At 41.1% G+C, this 14,362-nt stretch overlaps 1 protein-coding gene across 6 annotated transcripts in view; it reads left to right on the top strand.

Moving 5' to 3' along the window:
* Positions 1–14,362, top strand: part of plekha7b (pleckstrin homology domain containing, family A member 7b) — a 121,127-nt gene that overhangs the window by 16,636 nt on the left and 90,129 nt on the right. The window lies entirely within an intron of this gene.

The following is a 14,362-nucleotide window of genomic DNA, read 5'->3' on the forward strand; positions in this document are numbered from 1 at the left end:
TTTAAACAGTAAAGAAGACATTTTTGGCGAATGCAATGTAGTCTATGTCTTTTGTGGGAGTGTGCAGGTTTTATTTTGCATAGAGAGATGTGTGGTGGAAGTGTGGCTTGGTCGGAGATAGAGCACGAATGAACGGCCAGGTGCTCATGTACCCCTGTCTATTAGGGTAGCAGGATATACTTTAGAGACATAAAAAAGAAAAACAATGCCTGCTGTATTTTTTTTAGATGGACATTAACAATAAATCACCTAGTGTGTGTCTCACCCCCCCCCCCCCTCTCTCTCTGTCTCATGCAGGAATGTGAATGTAGTGTAGGCAGTGAAAATCCAACACTTACATTTAAAATAGGAATTATGTGTGGGAATTTACAAGACAGACTGTATACGATAAAAGCCATATGACCCACATGCAAAAAGCATTGTGTTTAAAAGGTACGAATGATTTAAAAAGTGAAGTCGGATAACATAATATTTTACTCCATTTATTTGGAAGTAATTAATGGGGGAAACAACTTAATGTCTTCATGAGTTGGATAGGACTTCCAAGAAAAATATATTGGTAAATCAAAAACACAAGATACATAAAAACGTAGGTCAATGTTGCTTAAAAACCTTTCCTGAATTAGCCTTCAGATTGATTGCAAGGCTGTTCCATGCGTTAATAATTAAAGTAATTAATTAAATGTAATATTAATTAAAAGACAGGAGTCCATGGACCTGATCTACCTGTAATATATCTTGGCAGCATGCAGTAATATTCTCTGGTCCAGTGCCATGAATGAATAATACAAATAAAAAAAACATACATACCAATGAGCTTATAAAGGGTTTGGCTCTGCAAGAGTACATATTGTATGAAGGCCAAATTCAACAACCGTGGGGCAAATCATCACAAAACTTGCAGGATATGTACTTTAATTCATATTAATGAAAAGATAGTTTCCATGGATCTGAGTCTGCTACCTGGAGTATATCTTGGCAGCATGTCAGTACTCTGGTACAATACCATGAATGAATTTGAAAAAAACCATCAATGAATCTCGATGAAATTTTCCACAATCATAATAACTATTAGAAACATACAAATATACTCTTCTATATAGTCAAAAACAGAAGCTAATGGCCATGGAGAAACAAAAACCTTGCAGGCGGGGCCCTGGCAACCGTGCATAGCAACCGGAGTGGTTCCAAAAATGAAACACAGTGAATCTTATAGCGACTTAAGACGAGCCTGCTCGTCATGAGTACCCAGCGTAATTAATTTATAGGACGAGTATACCTGTCCTAGGCATCCAATGTAACTAAACAAACACAAAAGTTAACATAGCAAAATAACTATTATAGTATTTATTATTTAGAAAAATTAAACTACAGGTCTGTGTAGTGAGATCCCCCTATGCTGCTATCTTCCAACTGTTGCAGGACAGCAATGTGTGTGGGCCCTGTCTTTTGATATTTTGGGAGGGAAGGGGATTGGCCGAAAGCCTATACTCGCCTGGAGATGTGAGTGTGACTAGAGTGCTCTGTGATTTTCTGACTTGAGGATATGTTGCCAACCAGTATTTTGAGGCGGTGTCTCAGTAGTAGTTTGGTGGTGTTGGGCTGTGCCTTTTTCAGTTTTGAATACAAGGTTTAAAATGCTTATTTTGGCTTGTTGCCTTCTGTCCTTGTCCAGTCTGCAACATTGGCACAAGGCTTAGATGTTACGCTTCATCAAGTTCATCATCTGGCAATGGTGGTGTGGGAATTGGCTCTTGTAAAATGGACTTCAACTGCTCCCCAATGTCTGTGCGCCTTGTCTTTTGTAGCACATTATTCCATTGCTGGTGTGGACCTAGGGTCTTTCCTTCTCCCCAGAGGGTGTGTGTATGGGACGTGATGGGGCCGGACTTCACCAGATGTAGTCCTTTGTATGTTGTAAATAGTTATTACGATTGGATAGTTCCTCAGATCCAGATAGTGATATTGGGGTACCAGATCTCTCCATGTATCTGCCATATCCACTCTTGGTGGAAGGTGCTTTTATATATACTATACTACTGTATATATACTATATGAAAACAAACAACAATTTGCATAGGAACTTATACTGTATTATATATGTATCATCTTTACCATACCATACCATACCATCTTTATTTATATAGCACATTTTAAAACAACAACGTTGTACCAAAGTGCTTTACAGTAAAACATTAAAAAAAAACACAACTTCATTTAAAAACCACAAAAACAACCACGAACAACATGCACAGTGTCACATTAAACATCGAAACATCTCATACTGTGCTTGGAAAAGCCAAGGAATAAAGGTAAGTCTTGAGGCGTGACTTAAACACCTGGAGGGTGGGGGCTTGTCACCATCATTGCATTGTACCATGAAAGTTATAGTGTTGCTGTCAGAAATAATACTCTATATGACATTGTTTAAGACTTAAATAATTTGATACAAATTATATATGTTTAAATATGCAAACCTTTGCTGTAAGGTGGGCAAAAGGAAGGACTGTCTCAGAATACTTCCATTCCTTTTGAGTGTCAATACATTTTCATCACTTATTTGTAGTGATCGACCGATAATCGGCCGTGGTCGATATTCGTCAGGTTTTTTATTAGTATCGGTATCGGTGGTAAGAGATAATAATCGGGGGAAAAACGGACGATTATTATATTTTGTCATAAATGCGCAAACAAGTGCAACAACCACTCTCATTGAAAATCCGGTAGAGTACGGTTGTAAGGAGATATATAGCTTAGCTGCGTGTCTCCCTGTAACACTGGAGGACTCGGAGACAGTAGACACAGAGCACAGCACGCTCTGCCTGTGCCTGCCTTGAAGTCCCTTCTCTCCTCCCTCCCTCCCAGTCCCCCCCCCCCACACACACACACACACACACACACACACACACGGAGTAAAGAGAGAGAGAGGACCAGGCTAGAAGGAACCATAAGCTTTGCTGTTTTCATCTTGAATTAACCAAAATAAAATCGTGAGAGGGACAGTCTGACAGAGGCCAGAGGGTGTAACAGTGGTAGACCTACGTTAGCCAAAGCTAGCTCCTAATGCTAACGCTGCCTGCAAACTTGCAGCTGTAAAGTGTAATAGTCTAGTAGCCAGCCCATAGAGCTCCATTGTGAATCCGGACATGTTCTAAATGTTTAGTATGGGTCCCCAGCATGTAGAAACTGCCGGATGCTAATTTGCCTATGTTGGGCAATTTCCCTAATTGGCATAATCTGTGACTATACCATTAACAATCTATAGAAGGCAAAATATTCAACATTTCATCATGCTTTATGTAGCATGTGACATGTCAAACTAGGGGGTTTTCATGATGCTGAATCCATTCCAAGCATTAGTTTTGAAAAGAAAAACACTCATTGGGCTAAAAACCCAATTGTGCTGACGGCAATGGCCATTTCTTTTAGCCCAATGAGTGATAGACAGCCGATTTAAAAAAAAGACTCCTGCAGTGTGAAATGCACAACGATCTGATGACTCGCCGACAACTTTAAACTCCTACAGTGTGTAGGGGCCATAAATAATTCTGCTACTGTATATACTGAAGGAGGGGAGATAGCAGTGGGGAGAGTGAAACCTGATAGTGAAACCTGATACATTCTATCATTGAGTTGACCTATAGCCGGAGAAATAATAGTGAAAATGAGCTCCCCTGGGACCCCCCTGGGGATCCTACAAGTGCCTTGAAGGTGTGTCCAACTGCCCTTTTGCTACTTAAATGGTGAAATAAGGCACAAGGTGCGAAGGGTTGTAATTCATCTCTTAATTAATTATGGTTGGGTTTGGGTCATGTCTGAAGAGACAGGTGCGCACATGCCTGTACCTTGTGCGTTGCTATTAAAATAGCAAATTCAGCACGTTGGACGAGAGAAGCAAATTATTTTCTGCTGAGAAACCAGGTCAGCTTGTGCGCATTTCGGCATTGTCCGGCATGATCAGAATGGCCGCACAATTTTGAAAGTGGAACAATGATGCCAGGAGAAGGAGATAGGGAAACTAAAACAATGGAGATAGGGAAACTAAAGCTTGCCAAAGCATCAAGTGGAAAAGGGAGGTGGTCCACTCTCAGTAGTCGGGCTGTCGTTGGCATATTCGAGCATTCTGTAATTTGTCCTCATTTACTTCCAAAAAAATATCTGTGACTGATAGTTATTAGGTGCTTTTATTTAAGCACAGCGCCAAAATAAAGAAAAAGATAAACCAGAAAGGGTTCACAAAATTGTTCAAAGACCAGAGGTCCTTGAACATTTTTAATCAGCAATCAATTGTAGCCTACTTATTGAAATTAACAGCGTCTCTCTCACCTCACCACTCTCCTTGCGTCCATGGTGCTGAAAGACACCACTGCTATCAATAATGTATTCCATTTGTTTTGACCTCAATGATGAGAGATGAGTCTCTCAGCAATGTCATCTGTTTAACATGAGTGATGTGTTGAACGTGATGGGTGCATATCTTTGGTCCAACTCGACGTACTAACAGTGAACATGCACTAGTCCGACACCCTACCCCAAAACCTAACACTAAACGCACACGGAAGCCACGGGTACACATGTACCCGTGGCAACACATGTTGGAGCCACGGGTGAGTCTTAACCGGCCACGCATGTCGGACTATTGGTATGTCGGACTAATGCTCCCTGCAGAGTGTATGTACGCTGTGAACCCATAGCCTGATTATCAGACTGTAGCTTTCTTGAAGCTTCAGTCTGACATTGTCTCCTGTCTGAGCGATTTCAAGGGGGAGGGGATTAGAATTTCCCTCAACCAATAGCCATTGTTGTTGTTTTTCCCTCCTTCCTCATGTGTGTCAAGGACTGTCTAAAGAGGACGAGACGCGAAGACAACATGGCGTCGTACGGGCGACGCCATGTTGCTCCATGGTGCTCCATGGAAGGAAAGAAACATGCGCAATGGGCTATATGCAGCCAACACTTCCGCATTCAACTTCCTTGGTCTCAACTGCGCATGTTTCTTTCCTTCCATGGCGTCGCCCGTACGACGCCATGTTGTCTTCGCGTCTCGTCCTCTTTAGACAGTCCTTGATGTGTGTTGCGCTGTGTGATGACGCTGAAAACGGGCCTTGGCGCTGATTGGTTGTTCGTTAGACCCACCCCCACCACCGATTCTTATTGGATTATACATTTATGTACCGAAGAAATGATAGGTTCACAGTGCAACACCAGACCAAGAGATGCAGTCCACTCAGAGAGTGGGCGGGGTCTTTGGACTGGATCCAGGCTAGTGAACCCACTTATGTAGGTGCATCTTAGTAATCACTTTCTGCTCCCTTTAGATAGCAATGCGCCTGGCCACACCTCATTTTAAAACCAACACACCCAAGGGCATACAGATGATTGCAAGTACATTTGCTTCACATGTGGATCCTGTGAAAATGACAACTGCAGTGGATGTTAACTACTGTAGCAAAGGCATTTGGTTGTGCTTGGCTGTGCTCCGTTTTTGTCAAACTTTGATCTTTTGGGATTTTGAAATTAAAGATTTTCTTTGTTGAAATTATTTGTTGTGCCTCTGCACCTGAGTTATCACCCATTTTAAGAACACTTTGGGTAGTTTTTTCCCTCAGCCTGCCAGTGCTGAGGCTGAGTTTTCTCCCCGGTCCTGACAGTAATGGTTTATTTTATTAACAAATGGTTGTTTCTTTTTATTTTGTTGTCATTTTGAATTGACCAGATGCTCTATGCCGTTCATGTGTTGAGTTATTGCCCTGCTAAATCTGCTTTGTGCAACTTGACAGAGGGTAACTAAGTAGTATATCCTTTGGAAACATCAGCAATGTGCTACCTAACACGTTGCTTTAACAGCAGGCCAGCAGCGCCAAGAGACAGTGAAACTGATATTAGGATTCATGAAAGAAGAAAGACAGAATAGGTCTATTTGTCCTAGACAGGAGTTACATTTCATTATCAGTAAGTCATGACTTTATGTCATGTGATTGAAATAGCTTCCCAGGTATTTCATAGCATATAGTAGTAATATATCTCCCTGCCTGTGACTTTCCCTGGACCTTCAAGGCGACAGTGTTTAGTAACAAAGCGGCCTTGTCCACAGTGACCGATTATACAAGAGTCATGTCAGTTAAACAACATATTGTGTTTTGTTAAGTGCGAATTGTCTTGGCAGACAGCTAAATAAAGGAGGTGAGGACAAAGAGTGGATTGAAGAGGTGATTCAATGGGTGACTGTGCAATGCACAGGGAAAAGAGGCATTCCATCAGGCCTCGTCCAGACTTGTGATGTCTATCCCCGGAACCTGCAAAGAATGAATACATAAAGATCTGGCAGGAGACGTGCTTCCTGTGATGATACATACATTATCTAGAATCGGCCAGTCACAGACAGCCAGAGCAGGAGCTGTTTTGAACAGCCAGAGCTGGAGCGAGAGTCAGAGCAGACACGGGAGGGGGACATGTCACATCCAGGATGGGGATCAGCTTCTGTCGTTGCCTGCCTCTCAGCCTGCGGCCTGAACACCTGTCTGATCATGAAGCAGTGCTGGCTGTTACTGTTGACCTGGAGCCCTCGGGACCAGAGAGGGAAGGGAGCCATACTGACATGAGGTAACACCACAGAGGATGAGTTGGCCTAAATATAGAACAATAGAGTGGGGTTGTTGTCTTTTGGGGGGGTAAAAGGGACAATTGTGTATCGTAACGTAACATTAGGCATTTCAGGATGCATGTATTATGCCATGGTAAGGTTTCGCTTAATGCAAATGGAGTTGGTATCTATGCAGAAAACAGCTGACCTGGATTTTTTCCCCCAACTTATTTTCGACACGTATTTATCACTCCTTTCATGTCAGTAAAGGGAAGTAGCTTTATGTACACTCCCCCCCTCCCATTTCTTTCTTCAGATACAAGCAGGTTCCACACAGCTCTCGCCACTACAAAGAAAAGGGAGGTGATTGGTCGGAGTTTACAACCTCAAAAAGGCATTGTATGAAGAAGGTGCTCACTGCAAATAAATGGCGAACAGATCACTGAGCTTGGCAGCTTGCCTGAGATGGAGATTAGAGAGATGGAGATGAGTGTGTTGGCTATGTCCGGCAGTCTATACAGTGCAGTCCATAATAAACACAAATTACTTTTGATTACAGTTAAAAACTGAAAAGAGAATAGTAGTAGTAGAGAATGCAGAGTATAAAATTTGAATAAGCTATGTATAAAACTGAAGAAAAGTATTCAGCTTTTACTGTGTATTTTGTGGTGTTCAGTTGTGGAGGCACCTGTGCTTGCCTGAAAGTTAGTATATTGCCTATAAAAAGAGAATTTTCCTCAAAACACGGAAGAAGTTTACAATTTATGACAAGAGAAAAGTTAGTGGATTCTGAATTTATCCTTCATATACAGTAATCTTGAGCAAGTGCCCAACTAGAACAGTTTGAGTTGTGCCCAGGCTGAACACACACACCCTGGCTGTCATCTCCCGTGATTCATTGCTTTGACTTGACCATGCCAGGGCTCGAAATTAACTTTTTTACTTGGTAGCACTGGTGCTCCCAAATTCAGAATGAAGGAGCACCAGAAAAAAATTAGGAGCACCCACCAAAATTTTACGAGCACCAATATGTAATCGATTTTTTACATTCATTATTATTACACTTGTAGCCTACAGCAGTGGTTCCCAACATTTTTCATGTCAAGCACCCTCAAATTGACACTCATTAGCCCACGGACCCCCATTTGAAAATATATGCCAGGGACCCCCATATGAGAAGATTTTTACGGCTCTAGCAGTGATTTTCAGTTATTTACATTTCAAGGACCCCCAGTTTGACCTGAATTAGGCTACCGTTCCCCATTTCTATCTCTGGGACCCATAAAATCAAAGTTAATTTAACTGAGTGTACAAATGTACAGTGAAATTGGTTTACCCATAGTATGTAGTACACTCTCAGAGTTTCAGACCCATAAGGGTCCATTTGGTTCCTAACTATCATTTAACCGAGGACCCCACTTTGGGAACCACTGGCCTACAAGCCAGTTGGTATGAGATGCTATTTTTGTGGCAATAAACCAGTTGAAAATATAATTAAATTCTAAATACTGTCTCTGCTATAATTTCTGAATTTGTAAATGGCTACAAAACCCTTTGTTTTATGTAGGCCTGCTTTTTGATTGAAGTAAAAAAAATATATATATATATATATATATATATATATATATATATATATATATATATATAGGCCTACTGTATATATTTATGAGAAGTTATTTTCATAACGTCATCATAAATGTGTGTGTGTGACTCCACACATTCCATTCAATTGAGCCCTTTTGTTGTCTCTCACAGCTGAGGACCTCAGGTCCAGCTGATGTTGATCACCCAATCAGTCCACGGACTGACGGGAGGTTAGAGGAAGTAGAAGAAGCCAAGGAGATATTTCTTTAAACAATCATAACTCTGGACAGGAATGGACTAGGAACTTACTTTTTTTTGACATGCTCAGATCTTTATGCTCTACAAGTTTAAATCATTTCGCGGGAGGGAACCGGCCCGCGACACTTTCGGTCGCGATCGTTTTGGTCGCACTACAGTAATTATATGCAGTAGCACTGGTGCGCCCAGTTATATTTTGAGATCGCACAGATTAAAATTCAGGCGCATTTGCGACCAAAATGGTCGCTATTTCGAGCCCTGCATGCATTGCATATGATTTACTACAATGTATTCCAATAGTATTATGGCTAATGCCAGCTGGTTAGTGCTCTTTCATTAAAGTTCTTTGATTCAGACCGGAATGCTCCAGCTGGTTTCAGTGCTCTGCTGTTTGGGTCTTTGCCTCTAGAGACCCTTTTCTACAAGGGAATTTGTAGAAAAGGTTTTTTTTGTTAAGAAAGTTTAAAAGTTAAATTTCCATTTTTTACTTTCCAATGTAAATTGGGTTGGCTTACTGATAATTGAGTCACCACGGCGAACAGCTTTAGCTGAGACATATTTCCGCGTTGTCTTTCCATCCATCTGTCCGTCCCAACCCACTTGGACTCAGGACTGGACTGATTAGAAGTAGGTGGTCAAGGTTACTGTGAACTCACAAAACACAACAAATATCAATCTGCCACAGGGAATGTCCAGTTATGTATAGTGACATTTCTTTTAACCACAAATGATTTGTCCTGCTTTATAAGGCACTTTTAGCTCCATTATAGTGCCCGCTATTTTCTGGATTATATTGTCCCTGCCAATCCTGGGCGGGAACCCCTTTTGGTGTTCTAACTCTTCTGGACGGGAACGCTTCTTGGGGTTCTGTACAGTATGTACACTATTCAAAAATGTAATTTTTTTTAATGCTGCTATATAAATATTTGAAGTTTTCCAGAAAACTTAGGTCAGGATTTAGAAGGCGTTTTTAGAATCGGCCTCAGTCCAAAATGGGTTAGAGGACCATTTCACTGTCATCATCTTATTTACAACTTTCGCCATTTATAGTACAGTAGAGTTTGGTTCCAGATATGACCGATATCTCCATATATAGGCACATACCGTACAGATCCAGTTGTTCAGAACGCCGATCCAACCAATAATGGCATTCCCATATACAGTTTGGGCATATACCAATAACAATAACGATAAAATTATTGGTATCCTATTACTTCCTTGGTTATCAGTAATGTTAACATGCCAGACCACCATTATACACCTTTGTTAGTTTTGGGGCTTTTATGTATAGTGACATTTATTTTAACCACAAATGATTTGCCCTGCTTTATAAGGCAATTTTTAGCACTCCTAATAGTTGGGATCCCCCAGGAGGAAGTCACTAATGTTGCTCTGGAGAGATAAGTCTGGAACACTCTGGTGGAGCTGTTGCCCCCACGACCCGACTACGGATAAGCGATTGAAGATGGATGAATGGATGGATGAATCGATGATAGTTATGTCAGTTAGTCTGTCAGTATGTCCAAAACTAGATCTTGAAAGGTACTGGCTGGATTGCCATGGAATTGTCATGCTCCAGATGATCATCCTCACACCTTCTCCTAGTATAGTACCTTACACAAAACATTTTTTTTGATTGATTGTTTATTTCCAACCCATGGGTTTATAAGACACCATTTCACAATTTCATTTACAGCATGTTTAATTGTTTACATTACATAATTCATTACATTACAACTCAGATGTATACAGAGTACTCTGTCTTGGGTGGATTACCATGAAACATGTTAAGGGTATTCATACTCAGTGGATGAACCGTAACAGATGAACCGAAAGGTCATCGGGTCGATGACCTTTCCTGTAGCACCATCCTCAGGTCAAAATGTATACTGTATGTCCATTCAGCATACAGTGTATCTTATAATCTAATGTGAAAATATCTGTATGAACCCTACTGATTTGAGACCCCATTACCGTTCCTCTAATGACACCCTTAGGCCAAAAGGAACTTTAGTCATTTATTTGATCTGTGCCATCTTGTCATCTACAATTTTATGTGTTAATCCTTAAGTGAATATACAATACCCCCCCTCCACCACCCTCTTTCCATTTATGGTGACTAGGTAATTATCTAAAATGTTCCCTTTTCCATTTCTACTTGGGAACAGTGCCCAATCAACCCCTCCGAGGGCCCTAGCGCTACACCAAATCAAAAGGCCTCATGCACACACAATCAAGAACCACACTTTTTGCGCTTGCGCGCCCATGCAGTAAATTAATGCGCGTGCGTTCAGCGCAACGCCAAGCCACGACTATGGCCACTGCTCTCATAGAGTTATAACTTAAGGCTGCTCCCTGACTGGATCTGCTATTTCTGAGTTTCCTCCCACCGAGTGGTTAAGAAACTGTTAACGAAACAACTGTTAAGAAACGACCAAAAACACTAGCTGGGGTTCCTGTGTTGCGTTACATTGAAATCGGTGACCTATGAATACGGTTTCGACAGAAGCAGATGGCTGTACCTATTTTAAATAGTCTCGCACAGGGCCCTGCAAGCTGCGGGCCCTGACGCTTAAGCTCCAGTAAATTCCATTGTTAATCCGGGCCTGCAACCCAGCATATGAAGTAAATGCAAAATCATCACTGTGTCAATTTAGTCAATTACTCACATAGTACTTTTCAATTCAGTAGTTTTATAGTCAGCATCAGATGAAGTTTGTGGACTGTGAAGGGTGTTACTCTTTGTGGATTACGTGAATAAATTAGCTTGCTCCCATTAAAAGGATATTGAGTGTGAAAAAGACAAATTAACACGCTTGTCTGATCAATGGTGGTGAGAGCATATCTGGTGGTCAGGGCAATTTCATTCGCTGCTTTATTCATTGACCACATCGACCACATAACTGAGAGTTTTCACAATTGCTCCATTTTAATTTGCTTCAGACCAAAGACAAAAGCTAAATTGTTTACTCGTGATCCAATTGATTTCTCCAATGTGCTGCAGTGTGAGGCTGGTCGGTCTTGTAGCTTCTTATTATTATTGTTAACTGTGTTCTCTTTCAAGCTAAATGTAAGAATTAATGTAATTTCTACAGAATACGTATGTAGAGTATGTATAGTTGTAAGCTTTGATGTTTTACCTGTGTTTCAAACATTAGGATTGTGTCACCCATTTACTGAACATGAAAGCAATCTAATGCACTTATTATGCTTATTGCTTGTACACAATGACCAAAATAAAAAAGGATTGTGTCACCAGTCAGAGACACATCTGTTAGTATATCACTGTCCTGTTCAGAGAAATACCCAGGAATACTAACTAAGTAATACATTAGACAAAGGCTTCAGACTGATCAAACAATGGGCTTTCTATGCTGGAGTACACAGTGGCTACATTTCTTGTGGCTAGTTTCCCTCTGGCGTCTGTTATAACTCTGTTCCTCCCTAACTCACTGAGATGTTTGCGGCCAGAGGACAAATAGCACAGAGTTGTGGCTATGGCAGTGTCCTGGGACATTAAAGCCTGATGAAATATCTGTGGAGGGAGAGTAAAGTGAAGTCATCTTTGTCTTTATGAATCATCCTATGATGAGTTGTAGTATGTGCATGTGTACTGTAAAAACTAAAAAGTGTTTATTTACTGTCTCAGTCTCAGAGTGTAGAAATACAAATAGACCCTTGCTGTTCCATTTGGTCGGTTCCATTTGCATACTCTCAGTTGCAAATACTGTAGATTAATTAACAGGATTTTACAGTTTGTACCGTACATATTGTGCAGTATCTGTGCATCCTCTAGGTATTGCTGTTGAATCTTCAACCCCTTCCATCTTCTCTGCTCATTTGCACAGGTCAAATGTTGTCAGCATCTTCAATGAATAAGTGACGCAAGCACCAACATATCTATTGCTGAGCTAATTCAGATTATCACATTTTTATACTGCTCAATTCCCATAAAATGTACTTTTTGCAGTTTTGTGGACATTATTTTAAATTAAATATTATAATGAGAAATGTCCTACGTGAATATGCCCCATATTCTTGAGTCATAGTTGAATATCAACTCATCTAAGATATTTTGACCATAGTCTTAAAACACTGACCAAACAGCAGCCTCGCCCACTCGTTTCCTGTCATCCATATGTCTGTCTGTAGCCTATTGACCCAGTGCCTCAGCTCTCAAGTTCAGTCTGCCATACTCTCCCATTCCCGCTCTCCATCCTTTTGTGAGGAAGCACAGAAAAAAACGTCAACTTCTACACTGTCAGAGTAAATTGAACACTCAGGGGGTTTCCTGGGTGGAGGGCTCCGGTCGAGACTGGCGAGTTCTAATTGCATGGGGAGACCAAGGTCAGCACTTTTTGCTAATTTGACAAGATAAGGTGAAGACGACCGCCCGTCTGTGGTAACCTGAGAGGCACGATGGGGGCGGGGTGGATGGCTGCTGGACAGAGGATGCTGCTAACCCTTCCCTGTTCCTACTCTTCCTCCATCCTCCACATACAGTAAAACAATGGATCACTATCATTTGCCCTTCCCTGCAGAGACCCAGCAGAGCTAAGTAGGTGCTGACAGTGTTACGTAGGGAGACAGAGAGCAGAGAGAGTGGGCTGAAACGGCAGTAATATCCTTTTCTGATGTTGCACTCTGCACCCTTGACACAACACACAAAACCTAGCTTTCTACGTGCAACTCAACACATGCAGGTGCTTCGAGGCAAGCGGCGTTGGACAGTGCTATTGTGTATTCCTGGTGGTTGGTCTCTCCCCTGATAGCCATTGAGATTTGAGACCGAACTGGATATTTGACTGTTTGAAACCGTCTGATTGGCTGATTACATGTGGATGCATTCTGGTGAGTAGTGAACTAGCAGGCTGGAATGTTGTACAGGAGCTAGCTAAGCCAGGATTATGAGGTCTGTAAAGTAGGTGAAGTACAGGGATGTGAGAAGAGGAGATGGAACGTACCGTATTACCTAAAGAAACAGGCAATACACATATTTTGCCAAGTGACACAGTTGTACAACAAAGTATGAATTAGGCCTAAGAAGTCTTTGATTTGGTAAGGGCTATTTTGCAATACGATATTTACCGGTAAATACTTATTTAACATATACTTAACAACTTTAACTCTGGTGTCCCTATTTCAGGAATGTCATTATAGGAAAACCAACATTGCAGATATAAAGCTCACAACCTATTTTTCAAACAATTAAAAATATATCTACAGTCACGCTGCACATGTTGTGAGCTATTTAAACATGTTTTGATTTGATTTTTCTTTACATTTGGAAAATTGTGCTTAAAGTGGTTAATAGCGCAGTGCTTGAGAGGTGAACTGTGTGATCATGACTGATTGCGTTAGCAGCTGTGTTGTACTCATGGATGATAGATGGCCAATGCACTAAGTAGCCTCTGCAAACAGATCAATAGTGATCATATTTAGAGAGTCATGTTTCTGACTGTGGGCATGTTCCCATGGATCATATTTTCACATTTTGAATAGTTTGTTGTCAAATGGCACACTTAAGGTCATTTGTGGTTTAAAATGAATTTACATTTTCTGTATTATGGCTATTTATTATGATATGGCAACATCATGCATTTGCAAAGAAACTTTCTATTTTTAATTCATGTCAATCAAATATATTCTAGGCTTGAGTTGAATACAACATTGTAGCTATTTTTAGTGCTCTTAATGTATCTATTCTACAGCAATAGAAAACCTCAGACCATCACCTTTTTCTGTTAAGTGGGAGATGTAGGAGGTCTGAACAGCCATTTAAGAAACCTTTAATGACATGCAAATTAGCAGCAGAGAAGAAGAGCACTTCTGCTGAACTCCCCCTTCTGTCTGCCCCCCCCCCCCCCCCTCTCTCTCTCTCTCTCTCTCTCTCTCTCTGTCATTGGTAGCAGTTATGAAATGACCTTCAGAATGACA

The sequence above is a fragment of the Protomyctophum bolini genome, assembly GCF_963924005.1.
Source record: "Protomyctophum bolini genome assembly, chromosome: 1".
Taxonomy (NCBI): Eukaryota; Metazoa; Chordata; class Actinopteri; order Myctophiformes; family Myctophidae; genus Protomyctophum; species Protomyctophum bolini.